Raw genomic sequence first — 24,450 nt, 5'->3', positions numbered from 1 at the left:
GTTCCCCATCCCCACCATAGAGGAAAATTGATCATGAGGCTGCAGCCAGTGTAGGACTGGGCTGGTATCAAAGTCCAGCAGCCCAATGGATCTGCTTGGATTACAGGTGAAACTGTTCTAACCCTAAAGCACCATTCCTTCTGCCTCAAGAGATAAATGGTGTTGTTCGTTCTTAATGGAGACCACAGCGAGTTACCTCAGGCACTGCGAGCGCTGCGTGATTAGTATAACAAATGTTGCGTTTCAGACATATACACAATGGGCAAAGGATAATCTTTGGGTGCACTGCAGGAAGATAGCAACGAGCGGATATAGCATGATAGGAAACGGCATGTCTGTGAAACAGTTCATTTGTCTCCGTCCATACAAAGGACTAGGGATATGTGGCCTGCGTACGTCAGGGATCACTCGCCCACAGATGACAACCCAGATAAGAACTGCAGTGGCGATAAAAACATAAAATGAGTTTATGTAGACAAAGCCCGAGGCCCAGATAATGTGCATCCACGAAGCTGTGACGGCTTAGACAGTGAGGAACCTTTTAATGGCATTTTTAAAAGTGCACTAGATTTGAGGGAAGAGGTCCCAAAGATTACAGAGCAGCAAGATTGATTCGAATACATGTTAACGGGCCTCGAGGCAGGAAACTATAAACTAGCAAATGTAACATTGTTTGCAAAGAAACCTGGAAACTATTTAAAGTGGTTTGTCCGAAGGAAGAACACCTGGAGAGTAAGCAGTTTAATATATATAACTTGTGGGTTTTTCTTTTTAAAAATAAAAAAAGTTTCTCCTCTTGTGGGCAAATTCTTGTCTTGGACATTTAAAGCTTAACAGTATAACGATATGCTACAGTTAATTGTGGAAAGCAGAGGCTTTGCCCAGTGCAAATTTGTGCACTTTGCTGAACTGTTCAAAATGTGTTTTCATCGCCATGGTGACAGGGGAAGTGTTTATTTGTGAATGTACTTCCCATCTGTAGACACAGGGGACTGCAGATCCAGTATGAAAAAATGAGGCCTAAAGGTACTCTGTAGCTCACATGAATCCTGGGACACTCGCTCACTGGTCAGTGAACAGAGCACTGAAGGAGCATGCATTCATTATGAATTCCTTCTTCTGGAACAGATTTTGCATCAATACATCCTGCACAAATACCGGTACATATCCCAATGGATTTAATACGGTTTGCATACGCACACATGCAGACACACAAGTATTCATGTGTGGCGAAAGGTGAATGTTGAGATTGGATTGAGAAATCCTTAGGCTATGGGATTATGAAATGGCAAACAAAATTAGCAAGGGCAAGCACAATGATACAAATTCCTTAGTCGTATTCAGGCCTTCTGAATGGGACTCAAGAAAACAGGCAAACAGGGCAGAGTGTACCCAGCCTCACTACCTCCACCTCATTATCAGCAGTGTGGGTTCAAGGGTGATGTTAGCAGCAGAGAAGCCTCTTGTAGTCACCCTGAGGAATCAGGGTTCAAAAATGGGTTGGAGTGTCCATGAATGCAGGATGACCTTCCCACAGCAGGCAGCCTTGAACGTGGAGAGGCAGTAGGGCACTGCCAGCACACCCACAGACAATTTTCCCTTCTGCTGTGTTTGTTTAAACCTGATTCAGACCAATAGAGAAAGGCTCATGAGAGAGAGGGGGGGGTATCATTGAGGAAGGACAGAGCAAGGACTTCTATCCACCCCCAGGGGTGCCAACTCCAGGGGACCCTGTCTCCTGTGAGGCTTTCCAACAGAGGATTGCTCTATGGCACAAAGTACCTTGCTTTTATTTATGTGAATTCCATCTAACACCATTTGCCAGTGTGGTGTAGTGGTTATAATAATAATAATAATAATTTATTATTTGTACCCCGCCCATCTGGCTGGGTTTCCCCAGCCACTCTGGGCGGCTTCCATAGAAAACCAAAAATACACTAAAATATCACAGATTAAAAACTTCCCTGAACAGGGCTGCCTTAAGATGTCTTCTGAATGTCAGGTAGTTATTTATCGCTTTGACATCCGATGGGAGGGCGTTCCACAGGGCAGGCGCCACTACCGAGAAGGCCCTCTGCCTGGTTCCCTGTAGCTTTGCTTCTCGCAATGAGGGAACCGCCAGAAGGCCCTCGGCGCTGGACCTCAGCGTCCGGGCAGAACGATGGGGGTGGAGACGCTCCTTCAGGTATACTGGGCCGAGGCCGTTTAGGGCTTTAAAGGTCAACACCAGCACTTTGAATTGTGCTCGGAAACGTACTGGGAGCCAATGTAGGTCTTTCAAGACCGGTGTTATGTGGTCTCGGCGGCCGCCCCCAGTCACCAGTCTAGCTGCCGCATTCTGGATTAGTTGTAGTTTCCGAGTCACCTTCAAAGGTAGCCCCACGTAGAGCGCATTGCAGTAGTCCAAGCGGGAGATAACCAGAGCATGCACCACTCTGGCGAGACAGTCCGCGGGCAGGTAGGGTCTCAGCCTGCGTACTAGGTGGAGTTGGTAGACAGCTGCCCTGGACACAGAATTGACCTGCGCCTCCATGGACAGCTGTGAGTCCAAAATGACTCCCAGGCTGCGCACCTGGTCCTTCAGGGGCACGGTTACCCCATTCAGGACCAGGGAGTCCTCCACACCAGCCCGCCCCCTGTCCCCCAAAAACAGTACTTCTGTCTTGTCAGGATTCAACCTCAATCCATTAGCCGCCATCCATCCTCCAACTGCCTCCAGGCACTCACACAGGACCTTGACCGCCTTCACTGGTTCTGATTTGAAAGAGAGGTAGAGCTGGGTATCATCTGCATATTGATGGACACCCAGTCCAAACCCCCTGATGATCTCTCCCAGTGGCTTCATATAGATGTTAAAAAGCATGGGGGAGAGGACGGAACCCTGAGGCACCCCACAAGTGAGGGCCCAGGGGTCTGAACACTCATCCCCCACCACCACTTTCTGAACACGGCCCAGGAGGAAGGAGCGAAACCACTGCATAACAGTGCCCCCAGCTCCCAGCCCCTCTAGACGGTCCAGAAGGATGTTATGGTCGATTGTATCAAAGGCCGCTGAGAGATCCAGCAGAACTAGGAAACAACTCTCACCTTTGTCCCTAGCTCGCCGGAGATCATCAACCAGCGCGACCAAGGCAGTTTCAGTCCCATGATGAGGCCTGAATCCTGATTGGAAGGGATCCAAATGGTCCGCATCCTCCAGGCGTGCCTGGAGTTGTTCAGCAACCACGCGCTCAATCACCTTGCCCAAGAATGGAAGATTTGAGACTGGGCGATAGTTGGCCATACTGGCCGGGTCTAAAGATGGTTTTTTAAGAAGCGGTTTAATGACCGCCTCTTTCAGCGGATCTGGGAATGTTCCCTCACAGAGGGAAGCATTCACCACCCCGCAGAGCCCATCGCCCAGCCCTTAATAGCAGTAGACTCGTAATCTCATGAACCGGGTTCGCGTCTCCGCTCCTCCACAGGCAGCTGCTGGGTGACCTTGGGCCAGTCACACTTTTTTGAAGTCTCTCAGCCCCACTCACCTCACAGAGTGTTTTTTGTGGGGAGGAAGGGAAAGGAGAATGTTAGCCGCTTCGGGTAGTGATAAAGCTGGATATCAAAAACTTTTCTTCTCTTCTTCTTCTCCACATTTCCTGCCTGTCTATGTAGAGATCCCGTTTCACTCAGATTTCCCCCTAAGTCTTGCAGGGCTTTCCTCTCCCTTGATCCTCGCAGGCTCCCTCCCCAGCCTGCTCAGATCCTTATTAAGGCTCCCCGGCTCTCCTGACGCTGTTCGCTCCATCTTCTTTGCCAACACAGCCCAGGGCTGGCTGCCCTGTGGCTTCAGCACCAGCAGGTGGTGGCTGGATGCCATAGGGCAAAGGAGCAAGATCAAAGGGAGGTCAATCCCTGACCGTACATTGCAGATAACATCTGAAGTCAGCAGCTCCGTCTCTGAAGGATGTCATGTTGGAAGAGCAAAGAGCGCTATATGGGTTCTGGATCCTTCTCGCCTTTCACCAGTCTGGATGCCGGAGGCTGGACGCCAACAAAGAAAGAAAGAAACACAGCGTTTTCTTATGGAAATATATTACCCAGGAGGACGGAAACCAAACTGGTAAAACACTTACAGTAGTATTACTAAAACATCGCTGCATTGTCATTAGTTCAGCAATGCATTTCCAGAAGGACTCTTTTAATGGAGTAAAAGGAATTGTCCAAATATTTAGGGGCAGCTATAGACTTGCAGGGGGAGGGCCTTTTTCAGCATGAAAGCTGCATTTCCTTCTGGATTACGTTCTGGGGGGGGCACATGAAAATCCTGGGGAGGGTGAGAGGCAAACATAGACACAGCAGCAAATGAGATTTTTCCCTTTTTCAGTAGGATAGTTTCTTCTCTCTTCCCCCCCCCCACCCCGCCCCACCCACCCAGACCTGGAAGGCCTCATTTGATCTCCAAGATTCCGCATTCCTGTTATAGACAGCCACATATGATGCAGAACACTCACAGCTTTCAGGGTATTTTCACATACCCCACAAGTGTCCTGGAAAAACCAGGGTATCCCATTCCCCGCCCCGCACCAAGAACACGGCAGCCCTTTTGCCCGATTTTGTGCCAAAATATCTCCCCCCCCCCCAAGTGCTTTTTCCGGGGTTGTGATCTTACGTGGCTCCCCAAAACACACATTTTTAGATGACATGAGAGCATGCCCCCCAATTCATCTTTTGGGCTCTGTGGTCTCACACAGGTCACATGACTTGTGCAGGAGCACAGACAGGAAAACGCATGTCCCAGTTTTGGGACTCAACATGTTGGAGGGTATGTTTCCATGACATTTATTTCAAAATTGATTTTGCAAATAGCTGCACTTATTTTTCCAAGTGTCTTTCTGGCATCAGTTCAAGGCCTTAACCTTTGAAAGCCTCAATAGCTTGGAACTGGGGGTGGAATTCAGCATCATACGATGGTCCATCAGCGCAAGCATTTCTGCCTCCCCCCCCCCCCCAGTGCACTGTTCTGGGGGTTCACCTCTCCGGATTTGGGTGAGGCATGAGGCATGCAGGGGGAGAATGTGATGGCTTCTGCTAGCACACTGGGATAGATGCATCGGGTCCCTGGACACTTGAAAGAACCACGTTCCCCAGCATGAATGTCTCCAAAGCCCTATCAGGATTCTCCCAGCAAATGAAATCAGGTGATTGGCAGCCATCTTGAGGCATCTGATCATAGCCTGCATTTTTAATCAAGGCTTATATTTTGATCAGATTCCTGTATTCTAAAAATGACCTTAAAGAAATATATATTTGTAAATGTTTGTATCTCTCATGCCAGGCAGAAACCATACTCTGGCAGCTGTTTATCTTCTTGATCAAGGGCCCCCCTGATCTATAGCAGTGTCTCAGGGTTGTAAAAGGAAATTAAAGCCTGGGAACAAAAGGTCACACTGACCATACAAATTATAGAATACAATCAAGGTTGCAAAAATAGTAATTAATTATTGAGCCTCCCATTAAACTTGAGCCACATCTTCCTAAGGTTAAAAAAGCAAGAGCTAATACAAACAGAGCTGGCTAGGGAAGAGGCCTCTCTCTCTCTCTGGAACTGCTTTGAAGCTTCAGGGAATTTAGAAAACTTAGAGAACCTAGCTTTTATAAAGTTCCTTTTTACTTAAGAAAAGGTCTTTGCTTCTAAAAATCTATATATTTTATGTATGAAATATATTGGCTTAAATGTAATTATGCAAAGGATTTAGAAAGTAAGAAATCATAGAATCATAGAAGAAGTTGGAATAGACCACGAGGGCCATTGGGTCCGGACCCCTGCCAGACAGAGAGACGCCATCGGAGCACTCCTGACATATGGTTGTCAAGTCTCTGCTTAATGACCTCCAAAGAAGGAGATCTTTCATTGATAATGTGTGGGAAGATGAACAAAAGATCTGTTTTGGAGTGAATAGGGCAATAGGGCAAAAGATGAAATGTTAGTTAAGGCGCCTAGTCTAGGGCAAAAGGTTATCTGGTAATTAAGGTGCCTTGTAGAGGTTAATGGCTGTTTGCCAATTATAAATAGAAGGAAATATAGCTCTTTGTCTCCCATAAAAGGTAATAGGAAATGGGTGTATCTTTTATGATTGGTTCTAGCAAACAGCCAATAGGAATTTTAACCAGGCTGATTGGACAGAGGCAGCCAAAGGAGGAGCAAGGGGGCTGAGCTGAGGGAATATAAGTGCTGGCCATAATGACAGGAGGCCAGGCCAGAGCTTGGTAACCATATACCACTGTGCCTCACATTTATTTGTCTGACAAATAAATTATTATTTTAATTTCTCTATTGCTGCGTTGAATATTTCATTCCAGCTAAGCGTTAACCACAAGCAGGGTGCTACAATCTCAGGAACTGAACCTCCATTTAAGGAATGCACTTTCCTGACAGTTAATCAGGAGGCAAATTTAAGTGATTTTGTTCGCTGAGGCTTTTACCAGTTCTTAGAATTTGTAATGGTACACTTTTATTGCTGCCACTATTTTGAATGTTGATGGCATTGTTTAAAATTATCCTATGCTTTTAAGGTTTGTTTGGGTTTCTTTAGATCGTCTTACTTATGGACTTGTACCCCTGCTGCCATTTGCTTCTGTACTTTTATTGGTTTTTTAATTGACGTTTAATGTTTGATGTCAGCCACTCAGAAAACTCTGGTTTTTATGGGGCAGCACAGAAATGATGCAGTTGGGTTTGGTTTTGGGGTTGTTTTTTTAAGTGCTGCTATTTTTCGTCTTCTTGCTGGTCTCAGCTTTTGTACATTAATTTGTGCAACTGTCTATTTTTATAGACAGACAATATTTTAAATAAAAAAATACTAACCAAATTCTCTACTACAATTTCCCATCCCCACATAATGGATAATATGACCAGCCTTGCTGTGGGAATATTGCCATCGTGGCCACTTATGGCTGTACTTAAACATTCGCACACATCAGAGCTGGCAGATAGAACACACAACAGCCAGGTGATCTCCTCTTACTAAGCCAAGATATGCACAAAACCCTTACTCACATGCGCAACCTCTTTGCTTAACTAAGAAACTATGGCTATCATCATTGGAACAAGCCAGAATATTAAACCAACTTCAAGCAATTTGTAATATCCTGACTTGTTCTAAAACTGGCAACCATAGTTTCTTGTTTCAAATGAAACAGGAAACTATGGTTGATAAAAAGGCTTCCTGGTTTAGTTGTGCACTCCAGCAAATGGGGGAGCAAAGGGGTTCTGTGTGTGAACAAAGGGCTACATCAAAGCCTGATATGTTGATATAAGTCCAAATGTAACCAGTCAGTCTGGAACTTTGGAATACCTCAAATGGTGGAACAATGCATGGCAAGGGCACAGCTTTGCAGCTTTGGTGTGGGATAAGTGTTCCAGTGCTGTCATAGGATATTAGGCAAGAGCTAGCTATTAAAGGTACTCCCCCCCAAAAAAGAAACCTGCATCAATGGATTCCTTGAACGCAATGGCTGGTTCACACGTGCATTTGCATTGCTTCTTTCACAGATTCGATGACAGTCAGCTGAAAGTGGCAGTGAGGTCGTAGCCTTGCATTAATGAAGGACACATTATGAAGTCTTTGTTGCCTGCGGATATTAGACTCGCCAAATCTCTCTTGGAGGTTCTTTGTTCTTAATGAAAGAAATCACACACAACTAAGTTCACTGATATGAATCTCTACCTTTCACTATTATTTCCTTTGTCTCTGTTCCCAAAGACTGTAAAATTAATCTCTCTGGGAAGCTGAGAAAGAAAAGGAACACAGAATTTGAAAGATAGCTTTCAAGTAGAGTAGCCGATTCTTAACTCCACGCCTGAACTTTATAGAGAACATTGCATTGTTCTTCCATCCACAATAGCCATGTGCAACGTTAGATGGGTAAATATCTTTCTCGCGGAATAAGCAGGTAAAGACTCTCCATCTCTACATAGCTATTTTCCCCTCTTCCGTTGGACTTCAATTTCGTTACATATTCATACTCCACATAGGAGCCACAACTGAAAGTACTTGAGAACTGCAAGCTATAACATTTAACATTTTAGTGCCATCTATAGGAAAAGGAAGGAACGACTGCAAGAACCACGATATCTTGTTGCCTATAATTGCTATGAAATGTTGGTGGCGGTGGTCCTGTTTTTAAGCAAGTTGTATCTGTGTGATATTACCCATCTTTTGATATGCATGTATTTATGAGAGTTTCCCTGGTGATTATGAGCCAGATGATCCCAGAAATAAAATTTAAAAATAGATCCAAATACTCAGAATGTCGGCCAGTGTTCAAAAATTTGAAGAAAAATTTTTGGAAGAAATTTTGGAGGGGGAGAAATATGTTATTTGGAGCATCTGGATGTGCTTGGCACATGGCAGACTCATTCCATGCAGTCTCTGTGCAGCAACCAGTGTCACTCGTGGCTCCTCCAGACAACCAGTTTATTGAGAATCCATCCTGATTTGTTTGCAAACTCAGAGGTTAGACCATGTCCGGTGTTCAGCAAGCATTCATTCTGATTTGTTTGTGGGGAGGTTATGCCAGAATGAACATTCATCCTCATGTACTTGTGTGGTGTTTATACAATTTCCCACTAAACATTCGTTCAGCCACACTTTTTCTATGCATTTCTCCATCACTTTCCCAACTGCAATTATACAAACTTTATTTTCTGGTGTAGGTTTGAATCCCTCCCACAAAATATTGACAGTGTGGCGGTGACCTCATTTAAGAGTTCTTAGGCATACAGCAGATATGAGAATCTTGCTCTCAAAGATTACTTCAGTGCTCTATTGACGCGGTGTCCGCTGTGTTTGCATCTACCAGATTCCACATAATCTTAATTTGTGCCTGGGTGGGCTGCTGTTAAAGACCTCAGCACAGGTCCACCATTCTATCGATGTGGTACCTAAAAATGGCCTTCCTCCTCAGTTACAGTTCAGCAGCAGGCATAAGGTGCAGTGCAAAGAACTTGGCATGTATATATGTGTAACTTCATGCTTCTGGCTGCTAAAGTTAAATAGCACAAGTAGATGCCCATTTTCATCAAAAGCACTTGCATTTTTCATTGTTTTGGAGCTCACCCTGGAAATTATTTCTGGAGGAAGGCCACCTTAAAGACTTAACATATTTATAATGGCATAAACTACAAGGCTCTTGGTTTTTCTTGAAATTTTTGCTACCCGTTCCCCCATCCTGGACACAAATCCTGCACTACTTAAGGCTCCAAATACCTTTATCTCTTCTTCTTCTTTGGCAATCATTTGTAGCTGAGTAAGATTGTCTTCCACAAACATGCTTATTAACAATGAGTCCATAAGTGACTGTGGAGGCCAATTCTGGATCCACATGTCCTTCCACAGCGGGGACATTGGTTTCTGGGTGGGAATTGATCACGGTGTGGATTTGCTGAGCATGCCTTCCTCTTAGGATGTTTCTCCCTTGCATCCTGAGTTCGAGTGTCTTCAAAGTCCATGATACCTTTGGTAAAGGCTGTTCTCCAACTGGAGCGCTCGCAGGCAAGTGTTTCCCAATTGTTGGTGTTTATACTGCATTTTTTTAGATTTGCCTTGAGACAGTCTTTAAACCTCTTTTGTTGACCACCAGCATTACGCTTTCCACCTTTATCTAGGAACAATAGGAACATGGGAAGCTGCCTTATACAAGCTTCCATCTCCAGCTAAGGCTGTGAGAGACCCTTGGCTGAAACCCTGGGGAGCTACTGCAAGTCAGTGTAAGCAGTATTGAGTTAAATGGACTCACTATACGGCACACTCCTATGCTCCCAACCTCCATACAGGACTCCAACATTTTAATATATGAATCGGTGGGCTAGAAATTCAAAGAAATAAAGAAATGTATTGGAACTGACTGGTCTGGATATTCCAAAGCCAGATATCTATAAAATTAACATTTCATTTTACAGCACACCTCTGACCTCTGAAGTGAAGACTGAGTGAGGCATGACATATTTTCAAAGCCTAGCAGTGAAGAAAAAAGGAGCCTCAGCCATAAACCAGACTTTATTATGGTGCATGAAGTCTTTTAAAAAGAATCCTGGGATCTTAAAACTAAGACTTCGACACATATGCGAGTCCAAAAGCATTTCACGATGATGGCCTCATTCTATTACTTTCCCTTTAAAATGATGGTGGGATTTATGGTTTTCAAAAATGATGGTGGGCTGGGCTGCCTATTTGGAAGGCAAATAGGAACAGCTTGAGATCTTACTCCAGACCCATCATCCCTGACCACTGGTCCTGTTAGCTAGGGATCAGGGAAGCTGTAGTTCCAAAACATCTGGAGGGCCGAGTTTGCCTATGCCAGATCTAAATATTTCTCATGGAAGGAGGCCTTCAAAGAGAACACTTAGCCCTCCTAGGTCAAGGGTTCAAGATTAACTGAGAGACGACAACTTTGGAGAGTGATTGTAAGATCATAAGAATAGCCTTGTTGGATCAACCCAGAAGCCCAGCTAGCCTGGCCTCCTGTTCTCATGGTGGCTGACCAGATCCCTATGGGAAGCCCGTAAGCAGCATTTGAACACAACAACACTCTCCCCACTTGCGATTCCCAGCACTTGATATCCAGGGAGATGCTGTCTCTGACCATGGAGGTAGAACAGAGGCAGATTTAGTGCAGCATAACTGGTTCCCCCACACAGGGTGCCGAGCCGAGGGGCCATCACCCCACCTCCTTCTCAAAGCCTAATAAGCACTTGCCCAGCTTTGGGAATGAGATGAGGGTGCTCTAGGGCCATGCCAGAGCCCTTGCACCTCCTTCCCAAAGTCTGGCCTCTTCTATGGCTTTGGGGAGGCAGCGTAAGGTCAGGGGGAGGCATCAAATTCTGCTCTTGCACAGAGTGCCATATTACCAAGGTCCACCCTTGGGTAGAATGTAGCCATTGTGGCTAGTAGCCCTAGCATCCATGAATTTGACTAATGTGCTTTTAAAGCCATTATTACCTCTTGTGGGAGTTTATAGTGGAACTATGCTCTGTGTGAAGAAGCACTTTATTTTGTCTGTTCTGACAAAACATTCAGCACCACTTTCCCCCCATATTCAGCTTCATTGGGTGGCCCTAAGTTCAAGTAATATCAGGCAAGGAGAAATGGTCTCCCTATTCACTTTCTCTAGACCCATCCATGATTATTATTTTTTTACACCTCTGGGAATGCGGGTGGCGCTGTGGGTTAAACCACAGAGCCTAGGACTTGCTGATCAGAAGGTCGGCAGTTCGAATCCCCGTGATGGGGTGAGCTCCCGTTGCTCGGTCCCTGCTCCTGCCAACCTAGCAGTTTGAAAGCACGTCAGAGTGCAAGTAGATAAATAGGTACCGCTCAGGCGGGAAGGTAAACGGCGTTTCCGTGCGCTGCTCTGGTTCACCAGAAGCGGCTTAGTCATGCTGGCCACATGACCTGGAAGCTGTACGCTGGCTCCCTCGGCCAATAAAGTGAGATGAGCGCAGCAACCCCAGAGTTAGTCACGACTGGACCTAATGGTCAGGGATCCCTTTACCTTTACCTGCTGCTCAGTGGTAGAGCATATGCATTGTATATCTGACACTGGCTGACTTTTGGAGGAAAGAAAAAGAAAACATAAAACCAGGGGAGGAGAGGTGCCATGGAAAGGAGTGTCCTGGAACTGGCCAGGGTTCCAGCCAGCTAGCCATTAACAGGAGTTCTCCATCCTGCAGCATTTTTACTACAGGCGCCACTTGTTCCCTCTGCGTCCAGTTCGAGTCTTCACCTGTGAAATCAGTTGTAGTCAAACCTGCATCCGTCCACCATGCTCAAGAAGGTATCTGGATAATCCAGAGGTTTGCAGACATGCAGGAAGTCTTCAGAGAAAAACCCTGAGATGTGGAAAAGGAGTTTAAAATCCACAGAAAATGCTGCTGTGTGGGTGAGATGGGGGAAATGAAAACTGGAGTGAGCAGAGGGTTCTCATTGAGTGATCTGTACATATTGTAGAGAACCATCTCATCGTCTGGCTGGTTAATGTCTTGATTCACATTATGAAGCCATTTTTAAACGTCCCCAGAGATGGAAGTGAGTTCTGCCAATGGAGAAATCCCAAGATTTTGAATGTTGCCGAGAATGGGCACCACTTGAAACAGCTCAGTGAGAACTGAGCATGTTCAGTGGGTATGGAATGCTGGCTTACGATTGGTGCAAAATGGAAAATTTGGAGGGAGGGGGAATGGAGTGGAGTGGGTAGAATCCTGGACAGCCTCAGCCCACATTGCCCCATTTTATTACAGGGGGCGGCTGTCGGGATATGAGTATTTGTGTGCATGAGAATTGGATCTTTCTATTGAAATGACCAAGGGACCAACACTGGCACAGGAGCTCTGTATGTATATCGGGGGTGGGGGTGTAATTCTGCACAACGTGGGATACAGTCACATACTCGTGTGTCAAATTTGAGAATGTCACCCAGTTAAACTTACTTTGTCTCAACGTCCCTTAAAATAGTTCTCGGTTTGCTCTTTTGAAGATTTCTGCTGCGCATATACAAGACCCTTATTCTTTGCATCATGTGGTTTATTGCATTCTTTATATTAGTTACACCTAGTTTATTGGAGCATAAAGATCTCAGAAAAGGACTCTGGCTCCCAAAATAAACATGAAAACTTTAAATGCTTGGAGGACTAACCTAAAAGATCATTTCCTTCTTTGCATTCTCAAATGCAACCTATGGATGAAAGCTAAAATCAGAGTTGTGATTATATTTTTGCATTTTCCCCCCTATCTGGGTTCCTGAGATTTAAACCTCTTTACAATAGCCTCTGGCCAAAGCTGGCATGATTGTGTATTCATAAGGCCCTGGAATCCACAAAGAAAGCCAGGATTTATTCCATTCTGTATTAGATTTCAATCTCAAAACCATTATTTCCTTTTCTGGTGTCTTGTTTTCTACTTAGTTTTACTGCACGGTTTTTTGTTAACACTGACTTTTCATAAAAGATTGGCTTCAAAATGTGTAGCTCTCTCTCTCTCTCTCTCTCTCTCTCTCTCTCTCTCTCTCTCTCTCTCTCTCTCCCTCCCTCCCTCTCCCTCTCCCTCTGTCTCTGTCTCTCTCTCTTTCCAGCACAGCACAAGATCACACAAAGAGGTATGTATGCTGGTACTACCAAGAGGTAGCTACATTCCATTTCTTTTACCAACAAAGGCTGTAAGGAATGGTCTTTGAGTAGAGAGAGCTTAGTTTGGACACAATCCACTGGGAAGTTCTCCTGTGCAAACTCCATAGAAATGGAAGCCTGTGAACAGGCTTAAATTCAGAAATGTGGAGGGGGGGGAAACACAACCCCACCACGTATTTATCTTACGTTTTGCAAGATACATCTGAAGGCCAGTTGCTGGGAATCACAGGTGAGAAGAGTGTTGGTCCTGCTTTCAGGCTTCCCATTGGTCCCTAGTTGGCTGCTATGACAACAGGATGCTGGACTAGATGAGCCTTTGGCCAGATCCAGCAGAACTCTTCTTGTGCTTTTAAAGGCACACACAAGGGAGAGTCCTGTCCTCCTTGAGTTCTGCTCAGGTGTTCTTCCAATATGTCATGGGACAATTAACCTTGACCCTGCACTTGACTTGTTTTCTTTAACAGTGGGGATGAAGGCCGTTTTTACCAGGGATTTATAGAGCAATTCTAACAAGGTTTTGCCCACAATTTTCTCCGTGACCAGATGAATGAAGCCTTCTCAGTGACCTGGCCTAGGAGCCATGGTTTTCTTAACATGCCACACAGGAGGGCTGCAGCTCAGTGGTAGAACATCAGCTTTGCATGTAGAAGGTCCCAAGCTCAATCCTTGGCATTGCAAGGTAGGGCCTGAAACCCATAGCTGTCAACTTTTCCCTTTTCTTGCAAGGAATCCTATTCGGAATAAGGGAATTTGCCTTAAAAAGGGGGAAACATTGACAGCTATGCTGAAACCATGGAGAGCTGCTGCAAGTCAGTGTAGATAGTACTGAGCTAGATGGACCATTGGTCTGTCTTTGTATAAAGCAGCCTCCTATGTTCCAATAGGGACATGGGTGGCGCTGTGGGTTAAACCACAGAGCCTAGGACTTGCTGATCAGAAGGTCAGCGGTTTGAAACCCCGTGACGGGGTGAGCTCCCGTTGCTCGGTCCCTGCTCCTGCCAACCTAGCAGTTCGAAAGCACGCCAGTGCAAGTAGATAAATAGGTACTGCTCTGGCGGGAAGGTAAATGGCGTTTCCGTGCACTGCTCTGGTTCGCCAGAAGCAGCTTAGTCATGCTGGCCACATAACCCGGAACCTGTATGCCGGCTCCCTCGGCCAATAAAGCGAGATGAGCACCGCAACCCTAGAGTTGGTCACGACTGGACCTAATGGTCAGGGGTCCCTTTACCTTTACCTTTATGTTCCAATGTCTTTGGTTAGATGATGATGCCAGCTCTGAAGGCACCACACCTTTTTCAAGTGGTCTCCTGGAAATGGGAGGGCAGTTTGAGAACCACTGTCTTAACTGTTCTCTCCGAGGTATTTAGTCTTGATCTTCTTGAGCCATTTATTTCCATCTTGAGTTGTCTGTGATCTTTATTAGAATTAAAGTGTTTTCTCTGTGGATAAATAGCGTCATAATGTAAATGATGGGACCCAACCGGCTTAATAATGGAGGTTCCTCTCAAATACATAATATTTTATTGCTGACAAGTGCCTCAATAGAAATAATATCTCCTCCCCAGCATGCATCCTTCTCCCCAAAAGAAGGATGTTTAAAAGAAGGCCCATAGCTTAGTGGTAGAGCATCTACCGTATTTTTTGCCCTATAAGACTTATGGAGCGAATGCAGGCTGTGCAGCTATCACAGAAGCCAGAACAGCAAGAGGGATTGCTGCTTTCACTGCGCAGCAATCCCTCTTGCTGTTCTGGCTTCTGAGATTCAGAATATTTTTTTTTTCTTGTTTTCCTCCTCCAAAAACTACGTGCGTCTTGTGGTCTGGTGCATCTTGTAGAGCGAAAAATATGGTATTTTGCCTGCAAAAACTTCCAGGTGAAACCCTGAGAGCCACTGCCAGATGGACCATACATCTGGACAACACTAAGCTAAATGGACCAACAGATAAGGCAGATTTCTGTGTTCCTATGTATCCTTCTGGCTTTTCTAGGCCATATGCTCATAGGATTCTCTTCCACTCTCTTTCTTCAGTTGTCTGCCAGCAGGTTAGGTTCATTCAATTTATACATTGCTTCTCGCAGTAAAAAGTTCTGAAGTGATTTACAACCAAAGCAAAGTATTCCCCTTTTCTGCATGGTTGGCAGGTTGAAAGCTGAAACTGTGCAGAACTCAGCATAAAACCAACCATTTTATACAAGTCTAGCATGTAGAACTCTTTAGTTTAGAGAAAAAGTGTGTAAGAAGTTTATATAAAATTGTGTATGGCATGGAGAAAGTAGACAGAGAGTAATTTCTCTCCCTCCCTTATGACACTTTACCAGTAAGCTGCCTTGAGTCTCTGTCAGGGAAAAAGACAGAATATAAATATAATAATGATGATGGTGGTGATGGTGATGGCATCCATCAGTCTCAAGAGACAATGGGGTGTGCCTCCAGGGTGAAGTCAAATGTCTGCATTAGCAGCACCAAAGTGACCTCCCTGGGGTGCAAGCCTGAGCAGTATGTATAGAGGTCCTAGGCTGCCCGGACAACAAGACAGCCATCTCGGACTCACTAATGTGATCCAAAGGAAAACAAAGCAATACGTTTGGCACCAGCTTGGCTGCAGGAGTTGCCAGAAGGAAGCATACAAAGCACCATCCAACCATCTTAGAGACTCTACTCCAGATTTGAGTAGGGTTTGCACTGTATCCTTTTCTTCCCCTGAAGATATCCCACAAGGCAGTGGAGGTTTAGGATCTGTGGATATAGGGTGGTATACAAATAATAATAATTATTATTATTATTAGGAGCAGAGTTTTCCTTCTCTTAGATGGGCTACCTTCCAATGTTGACAAACCCCATCTGCCCCTCACTTCACTCTACAGCACGTGCAGAAACTGCCTTCTCGACCATTGGACCCACTATTGGTCTCATCTGCTCAATCTGCCAGAGCCTGTCTTCGCATGTGGGGGAAGTCCCTAACTCACCGAGGATTTGAGATCCATCGGCTACCCTCTCCTGGTTTAGCTGGCCAGTCAAAGCCACATCCCAGGAACAGGAATAACAGCAACAACACTAGCACTCATAGATACCCAATGAAGCTGAATGTGGAAAGTTTCAGGGCAGATGAAAGAAAGGACTTCTTCACCCAGCTCCCAAAACCTACTCATGCAGGAAGCAGCAATAGCCACCAACTTGGGTAGCTTTGAAAGAGGATTGGACAAATTCATGAAGGCTATCCATGGCTTCTAATCATGATGGCTACTCTCTGCCTCCATGGTTGGAGGCAGTATCCTTCTTAATACAAGAACAAGGGGCTGGACTTGATGGGACATGGGCCTGATCCAGCCAGGCTCTTCTTACAAGGTTCAACTCCCTCCTCATCCACAAAGCTCTCTGGATGACCTTGGGCCAGTCAACCCATTTCTCAGCCCAATCTATCCCAGCAGTTTGTTGAAAGTATAAAAATAGGGGAATACTATGAATTTTCTTTGAGGAAAGGCAGGCTGGAAAAGCAATTAAATAAGCAACTAGATAAAATGTATGCCTAAAACTTTCATATGGATTCCAAAACCCTATTCATCAAGCATGGTTCACAGGTAGATGAAGGCTTCCAGATGCAAATTGCCTTGCTAGTTGCACACCCTAGTGTTCTGGAGTAAGGTTACCAGACGTCCTCGTTTCCCGGGGACAGTCCCTGGATTTACTAATCAGTCCCCTGGCAAAATCCATCTATTTAATAGGAAGTTGAAAAGTGTCCCTGGATTCATTGAAAAAAATCTGGTAACCTTATTCTGGAGGGGGAAATGTTTTCTGCATTTGAGACCTTGTTAAGCCTATAATAAATACACATCGTAAGCTTTTTGGTGGTCATGCAAAGTAGTTGAAGTAATAACTCTCACATATTGAGGAAAGTAGGGCAACTGAACAGGCAACATTTTTGCAAATCCGTGCATGAAGTTCCTCACACACTCTGTGCGAAGCTCATCAACATACAAAACTATGTATAGATAGTTCGAAAAGTTACTTCTGACTCTTATTTCAAAAGCATTTGTTGGTTTTTAAGGCTGGCTAGATACTTCTTTGGGTCAGTATAGCCAAAAAAAGGCAAAACATCCTAGTTCTGTGAAGCACATTATTCCTCATCCCTAAAGGAGGACCACAGATCTGTTCCAATATGGAAGTGTTTGAGCCAACTAAGGCTTAAGTGGAGCAAGCCGAATGCCCTTCTGGAAACAACAATTTAGGGTTGCTCATGATGGTAGGATTGGGAGATATAAAAAGCAGAACAATTGAGCAATATCCTGTTCTGTAAATAAAATACTGATGTTCACTCCAAAAGCACAAGCATAAGCAGTTGAAATAAATGTCAAATCTCCCAAATCAGAATAGTGTTTTGTTTTGTGCATAAGATGAGTCAATAACCTAGGGTGCATAAGGCATCTCATTCCCTCTTAACTGTTGTGCTTTTTTACACACACATACCTGTCCCTTTCCTCACTCTGTTGAAAAATTCTTTGGATAACCAAGAAATTGAGCCACTATCCCAGTAGTAGCCAATGTGATGTCCTCTAGATGTTTTGGACTACAATTCCCATCAGCCACAGCCACCATGGGCAAAGGTTACAGATGATGAGAGTTTTAGTTGACAACATTGACTACCCCTGTACTACCTGGTAAACCCTAGGCTAAGATTTTGAAGTTTAATAGTAAGTCAAATAGTAGCACTCATAATCTCTCTTAATATCAGGAGCCATTAAGACAAGTCTTTACTTAAAGATGATTCAGTACAACAGAAGGTCTATTCCGCCGCCCCCTCTGGAGGGAAAAGCAGCTGGGAGCACTTTTTAGAGGGAAAATGGATGGTAGGGAAAGGGTTGTGCACTCTGTCCCAAACATACCCCTCATAACAGCCACCAGCAGCTGCTTTTTGTTCGGGAGGGATGGATAGACAGTGAGACAGATGGCTATCTCTGTACAATGTTTGACCCTGTAATCCCAGTGATCCACCATAGCTGTAATCTTTTATCATTCTTAATATGTAATTAGTGGATTTATTCCAATTTCAGCATGTATTTTTCAGCATGTGAAGTCCCATCTCTCAAGTGCTCAGATGCTTTTCTGTTGCAACTTACCTTGTCCAGGCTCACTGTTTTCCTACTGTCTCCACTCCTCCAAACAAGACAGCATCCCAAGACACAAAGGCGAACTGTATTCTATTCAGTAAATGTGGACTGCTCTGCAGGTCTGGTTCTGGCATGTCTTGCTCTGGCAAGTGAATGGGGTGATAACAAGGTTTTCAACTTTGTGGCAAGTAAGCACTGAGGAAGTCAGAAAATGAGCAAAGTAATTGAGCAGAGGCTAGATACTTCCCCCCCTTTCTTTGATGGGGTTCCTACTTCTTTGCAATGCTGTCTGCTTTCCAAATTGCAGTTGCACTTCAGCTGCCTGGAGATCACTTGTTGAAGCTCAGTATGTTTGACAAGTTGACCCTGTGCAGTAAAAAGTAAGCCCAACTGAGTTGCATGGCGTTTACTCCTGGGGAACTATGCACAGGACGGTAATTCATGTAAAACCTAATCAACTGGTTATTCTGCTATGTGCTGCTGCTGTTCGGCGTGCTAGGTGTGTCACCACAGCCACCTGCATTTTTGGACTGTTCTTGGGGGATGTGGCTATGGGGCTGTCATGTTGAACTTCTGCACTCCCAGAATCACAACTGTGCCCCCAGTAGGGGCTTTGAGAGCAGCTTTTCCTTACATACAGACCCATAACTCGATGCAGCTGCATATGCAAAAACAGGGGAACTAATGCAGAGAGATTAGGAGCTGGATGCTGTCAGCCACAAATTATCATTTAACTTTGGATCTGATGCAAAAACATATCCCAATTACATCATACCATTGTAGTTGTCCATTGGTCACAGTCTCTGGAATGAATACTTTATGTACTAGCCATTATGATGGTACCTCAGATTGGCTCAGCTGTGCCATGCCCTGTTATGGTGTGCTGGGGGTGGGTGGGTGTGTGTTTACTATTCATTGGAGAAATCTTTCATGGATTATCACTAATGCCTTTCCTCGATACAAAACAAACACACATACACACCAGATGAACTAAAAGCCTGCTGGAAAGGTCACATGAAAGGAAGTCTAGTAAAAATTTCTAAACTTAATTAAGGGTCTTTTTTTTTTTAATTACAGAGACTTTTCACCTTGAAATTAGAACTCTTTGTAAGCTGAGGTTTGCTGGCTTTGAATGGAGGGGGACAAACAAACACAAGATTTTCCATTCATCTAAGTATTTCAGCAGATGAGATAGTTTACACGAGAAATAACTTGCCGTTGAGATCATAAATCTTTATGAAGGCTTGGATGCTAAGGTAAGTTAATTGAAAGAAGTTCTTGGAAAGAAATTCCCCACCTTCCCTCTCCCCTGCAGCCATCCATGTCCACCCCCAAGCATCTATGTGGTGTCATGTCGCCCTCCTGAACAATGTGTTGGGGCACAGGGGACTCTGAAATCCCTCAGAGTTGGACTTGGATTGTAAAATATGTAAAGGAAGTTCATGGGGACAAATTTTCCCAACCTTCTCCTCCACCCATACATCCCTGCCCCATCATACATTGTTTTGGAGGGGCCCCTAATCTTCCAGGCATGTTTTTTTGGGGGGTCAAAAGCAGAAACTTTTTAAATGCTGCATAGTAGTTTCCAGTGTCTGAGTACTTTAGCACTATTTCAAAGAAAGTCCAGAAATCCATTCAAGCAAATCCCCCACTCATCTCAAAGAGAGAGAAATGTTATTGATGCTATGGGTAGAAATGTCTACACTGTCCTTCAGTCGAAATACTGCATAGGCTAGCTAGACATCTACTGTGTCTTCTCAACACAAAATGACAGCCATCTTGGATTTGACAGAGTCCTTCATGATGCTTATATCTAGGATAGCCAATATGGTACCCTCCAGACAGTGTTGTACTATGACTTCCATCAGCCTAAACCAGCATGGACAAACAGTCAGGGATGACAGGAGTTGTTGTCCACATGGCTTTTGTGCTTCTGCCAGTGGTGGAACAGCCCCTCTTGTTGAGAGCATTCTTCCAGGGGGCAGGACATTGTAATTTCACCTCAGGTGACAAAATGGGATGGGCCACCCTTGGTCAGTGCCTGTGGCTTTTGGAAATCAGGGTGAGGAAGGCATGCAGGAGTTGCCTTTTTTTTTTTTAACACTGATGCCATTCCTCACCAGATCCTCTATTCTGGCAGGAAAAGTTGCTGGGTTTCATTTCCAGAACAAGTGGACTGATTTCGTTCACTCACTTGGGGTTTCTCTTTTTTTAAAAAAAAAAAAGATATTTATTAAGAATTTAGAGATTACAAAAAAAGAGAAACAGAAAACAAACATCAAAAAAAATTAACAACATATACATTATAATATATAAAAAGTAAATAGAAAAAAGGGGGGGAAAGAAAAAATAGAAAGAAAAATACAGCAATAACAATAAAAAAATAAAAAATAAAACACACATCCAATATTCCATCTCTTTGTCTTTCATTTACTTGTTTCATCGACCTCCTCACACCTCCCTTTTTGTATTCTAATTTAATTATTTGTTTCAGCAAATTCTTTCCATCTTTCTCAATTTTTATTGGATAATTTATCTTAACAGTCTAACCTATCAATTAACTCAGCAAATCCTTTTCATCTTTCAAAATATTCTGTCATTCAATTTACCTTAATTTATTTTAACCTTATCTTACGATAAAATACCTTAAATCCTAGAACTTAATATTTATACATATCTCCTAATATCATTTCTACTAAAGCCAAATAATTTCATTCCACCATTTTTCCTAATTCCCAAAATAAATTTTACCCTAATTCCCAAAATAAATTTTTAAAGCTTTCTTCCAATCTTCATCCAACGTCCCTTCTTCCTGGTCTCGGGTTATGTCAGGCCTTACTGTCCTTTCCATCTAGTCTATCAACCTGGTAACCTTATGTCCGAGGCTGTTAAGTCTTTCCCATGTCCCTTCTGCAGTTCTTCTTCTTGTTTATACCAGCACTTTGCCTTGTCTTTTGTTAGTCTCTTTCTTAATTTCTTTCCTTTCTCATTGAGGAGTAGGTCTCGGGGAAACTCCAACCCAAAAAATCTCCATCTCCCCTCAACAGATCAGCCCTTTCCCCACAGTCCCATTCCCCACAGTCAACCGGGTAGTCCAGAAAATATTTAAATGCATGTTTCAAAGTCCCTCCAAAATTAAGGACCCCCACAACTCCAGACCCCCCCCCGGCCCACTCCAGGTTCAATCTTCAAAAACAGCGGCTTATGCTCCTGCAGGGCCTCGGTTCTATCCATCTGTGTTACCTGAGGTTCAGCAGCAACCTCCTCCATTGTCTTCTGCATTTGCACTTGCCCTGTCAAAACAGGTTCCTGGGTTGGGTCCTGAGTGGTTTCTATATAAGTATTCACTGTTTGTCCAAAATTTTGAACTGCAACAGTCATGAGATTCATCTTCTCATGCATCTGCTCCAGCAAAGCGTTTGTCTTGCAAAAAGCAAGCACCAAAACTTCTTCTATATCCATTTTTGTTCAAGGTCAGAGTCTGGTCTCACGATCCTAATCTCCACAGCTGTGAAATCCCCAGATCGACTCCAGCAACAATTTAACAAGCTCCCTCTAGAGGGAACAATTTCCATTTGTATCCATCTTTCAAAGGCAAGTCCAGCAAAAGAAAGTTACTTTCATTTTTCAAATTTTGTTTCTTTTAAGTGCAAAAGGTAACTTTGGAATCAATTTGTTTCTCTTCTTTAACTATCTGTCAAAAAACATTCCATTCACAGTTGATGGGCTTCCCCAAAAGCTTCTGTCTCTGACACCCCGTTCCCAGGTTTGAGATGGTGGAAATTTATCTTTCTTTACTCTCTCTCCGCAGGCTTAAACAATCAAAACTTCCCCCTCTTTTCCCCTGCTTCCAAGAGGGGTTTTGATGGTTAAAAATGAAGGAAATTTAGGTCTTTATATACAACTCTCCAGACTTTGGCTTGCACAATTTTTGCTTCAATCTATATACAAAAAGCGGAAGGCGGACTTCCTGTTTAGACCTTCCCGCTTCAATACCAAAGTAAAGTGTTTCTTAATCCAATTTTCCGTTCTACTCACAGGTACTTGTTTAGAGTCCAATTGTCCACAGGAAAAAGTCAGCGCTCTCCGGCAACGGCTGTGCGGCTTCACTCCGTAAGAATAGTGGTCGATTCAAGACACCGCGCTGCTCACCCCACGTCGCTTCGGATCCCCGAAAAAGGGGTTTCCCTGCGAGTAGGGGAGGCGCTCCTGGTGTCAGCCGAATCCCACGTTCCCAGGCTTCCTCCGCCTGGGATTTTTAAGGGGTCTCCGCCTTCGCCGTGGCGGCAAGACCCGATTTTCACGGAGCGGGTTCCTCTGAGTCAGAGGAATTCCGCCATTGCCGATGGCGCTAACCCGGAAGTCCCACTCACCTGGGGTTTCTCAGGCTCCCCTCACACTGTTTAAACTTGGCTGTACATATTAACTGGGTCGCCAGCATGACGACAGGCAAGTACAAATATAGTATAGTAAGATAAGATAATCCTTCAAACACCCCGCATTAGGAAGGGGTGTAGCTCAGTAGTAGAACATCTGCTTTGCATACAGGAGATTTCTGGTTCAGTCCCTGGCATCTCCTCAGAAAGAAATCAGTGTAGGCATTACTGAACTAGATGGGTCAATGGGTTGACTCAGTGTAAGAGAGCTTCCTATGTTCCTAACCTTACCACAGCCTTGAAGCACTGACCTTCATGAAAGGATTGCCTGTTAATTTAAGAGAAAACCACATTGCTGTGGCTGTATTACCCTGACGATGCAACAAACCCAAGTACATTGTTTCATAGGAACTCTCTACCTAGAGTCTTAAACTCCCACCTTTAGGACTTGAATTTTATTCAGCCATGAAAATGCTTCCTTATTCATGACTTAATAGGACAAAATTGATTCCTTATGCCGACCCAGAGATAAAACGATCTGTTCTCTTGTTTCTGCTGAGTCTCTTTGTTAGTGCATGCGCTATCTGGACAAAAGAAAGAAAAGTTTGCTGGACATTTTGCATTTCTTAATCTCAGGAAATGCTTCTGAGATATGACACAGGACTCTGTACAGTAACAGATTGTTACAAATGGCTCTGATTCTCAAATACATCTGCCGGAGAAGTAGTATCCTTACAGCAGCATTTTGTGACATTTTATTTACTCACTCACTCACTTACGTGGAAGGGGCTGTGGAAGTCTGCACTGACACAAATAACACCATGCTAAATATTCCTCCAAAAAAACTCTTTTGAGGTAGGGGAGAGATAAAAAAATGTGTGTTATGAGAATTCTTCCTCAAAAGACAGACTCTTATAAGATTAAATTCAGAATCATTTCAGATTAAATCAAAGTGGCTTCCTGTATAATCCTTTTCACATCTGCCCAGAAGTGAATCCTATTGAGCTTGATGAGACTTACTCCCAAGTCATTGAATAAAGGATTGCAGCCATACTGTGTTTAAAATAAAATGCATGAAATAAAATGCTTAGTTTGAAAAGGAAAGATAAAGCCCTCAAATAATAATTAATAAAAACACACGTGAAACATAATCTTGCTTGCCTGTTTTACACCTAAGTATGTGTACATAGGATTGTATGCAGTCTTAACTAGGATTAAACCCCACTGAGCACAGTGGGGTTTACTTCGGAGTAATCATGCATATGTTCTGCGAAAAAGAGCAGTGCATAAAGACTGAGGGCAACCAATGAAATACTCAATGTGATGCTTTAAAAGTTTTTGCTTCTTAAAAAATAAATAGTTGTGGATTAATATGGAAACAGGACAAAACCAACTTATGAATGAACACATGTGAATTGAAATGAACTGGCGACAGGCTGATCCATCCTTTTCTATACATCTGTAATGCATTGGTTTCAAAGGCTACATTTACTTTTGGAAGAACTTAAATTTCCTGATCATTCAAAAAAAGCATTTACAAGGGAAGCAGAAAACAAATGTTTCCAAGGCAGCCAACGCAAATACATTTCTGATTTCTCCTGCTGTAATAAGTACCTACAGTATAATGCCTGATATTTCCCAACAATTATTGCTTCTCATGATAATAATGTCATACGCATTGACCGATAGTAGTCATATTTGAAAGAGTGGTATCATTACCATCGCTTCATTTAAAATCTGTTGAAAGTACACTATCACCATCTACTGCTCACTTGGCTGAACTACTGGTAGGGTCTAAATAGCCAA

General features: G+C 43.8%; 1 long non-coding RNA gene across 1 annotated transcript in view; it reads left to right on the top strand.

The window, feature by feature from the left end:
- LOC310745866 overlaps positions 1 to 24,450 on the top strand; it is a 48,028-nt gene that overhangs the window by 19,687 nt on the left and 3,891 nt on the right. Inside the window, exons 2-3 of the long non-coding RNA XR_014540405.1 lie at positions 18,287 to 18,456; positions 19,346 to 19,524. This is a non-coding gene — a long non-coding RNA (uncharacterized lncRNA). The remainder of the gene's footprint in view (positions 1 to 18,286; positions 18,457 to 19,345; positions 19,525 to 24,450) is intronic.

The sequence above is a fragment of the Podarcis filfolensis genome, assembly GCF_964270895.1.
Source record: "Podarcis filfolensis genome assembly, chromosome: 12".
In the NCBI taxonomy this organism is placed as follows: Eukaryota; Metazoa; Chordata; class Lepidosauria; order Squamata; family Lacertidae; genus Podarcis; species Podarcis filfolensis.
This window is presented reverse-complemented; position numbering and strand designations above follow the sequence as displayed.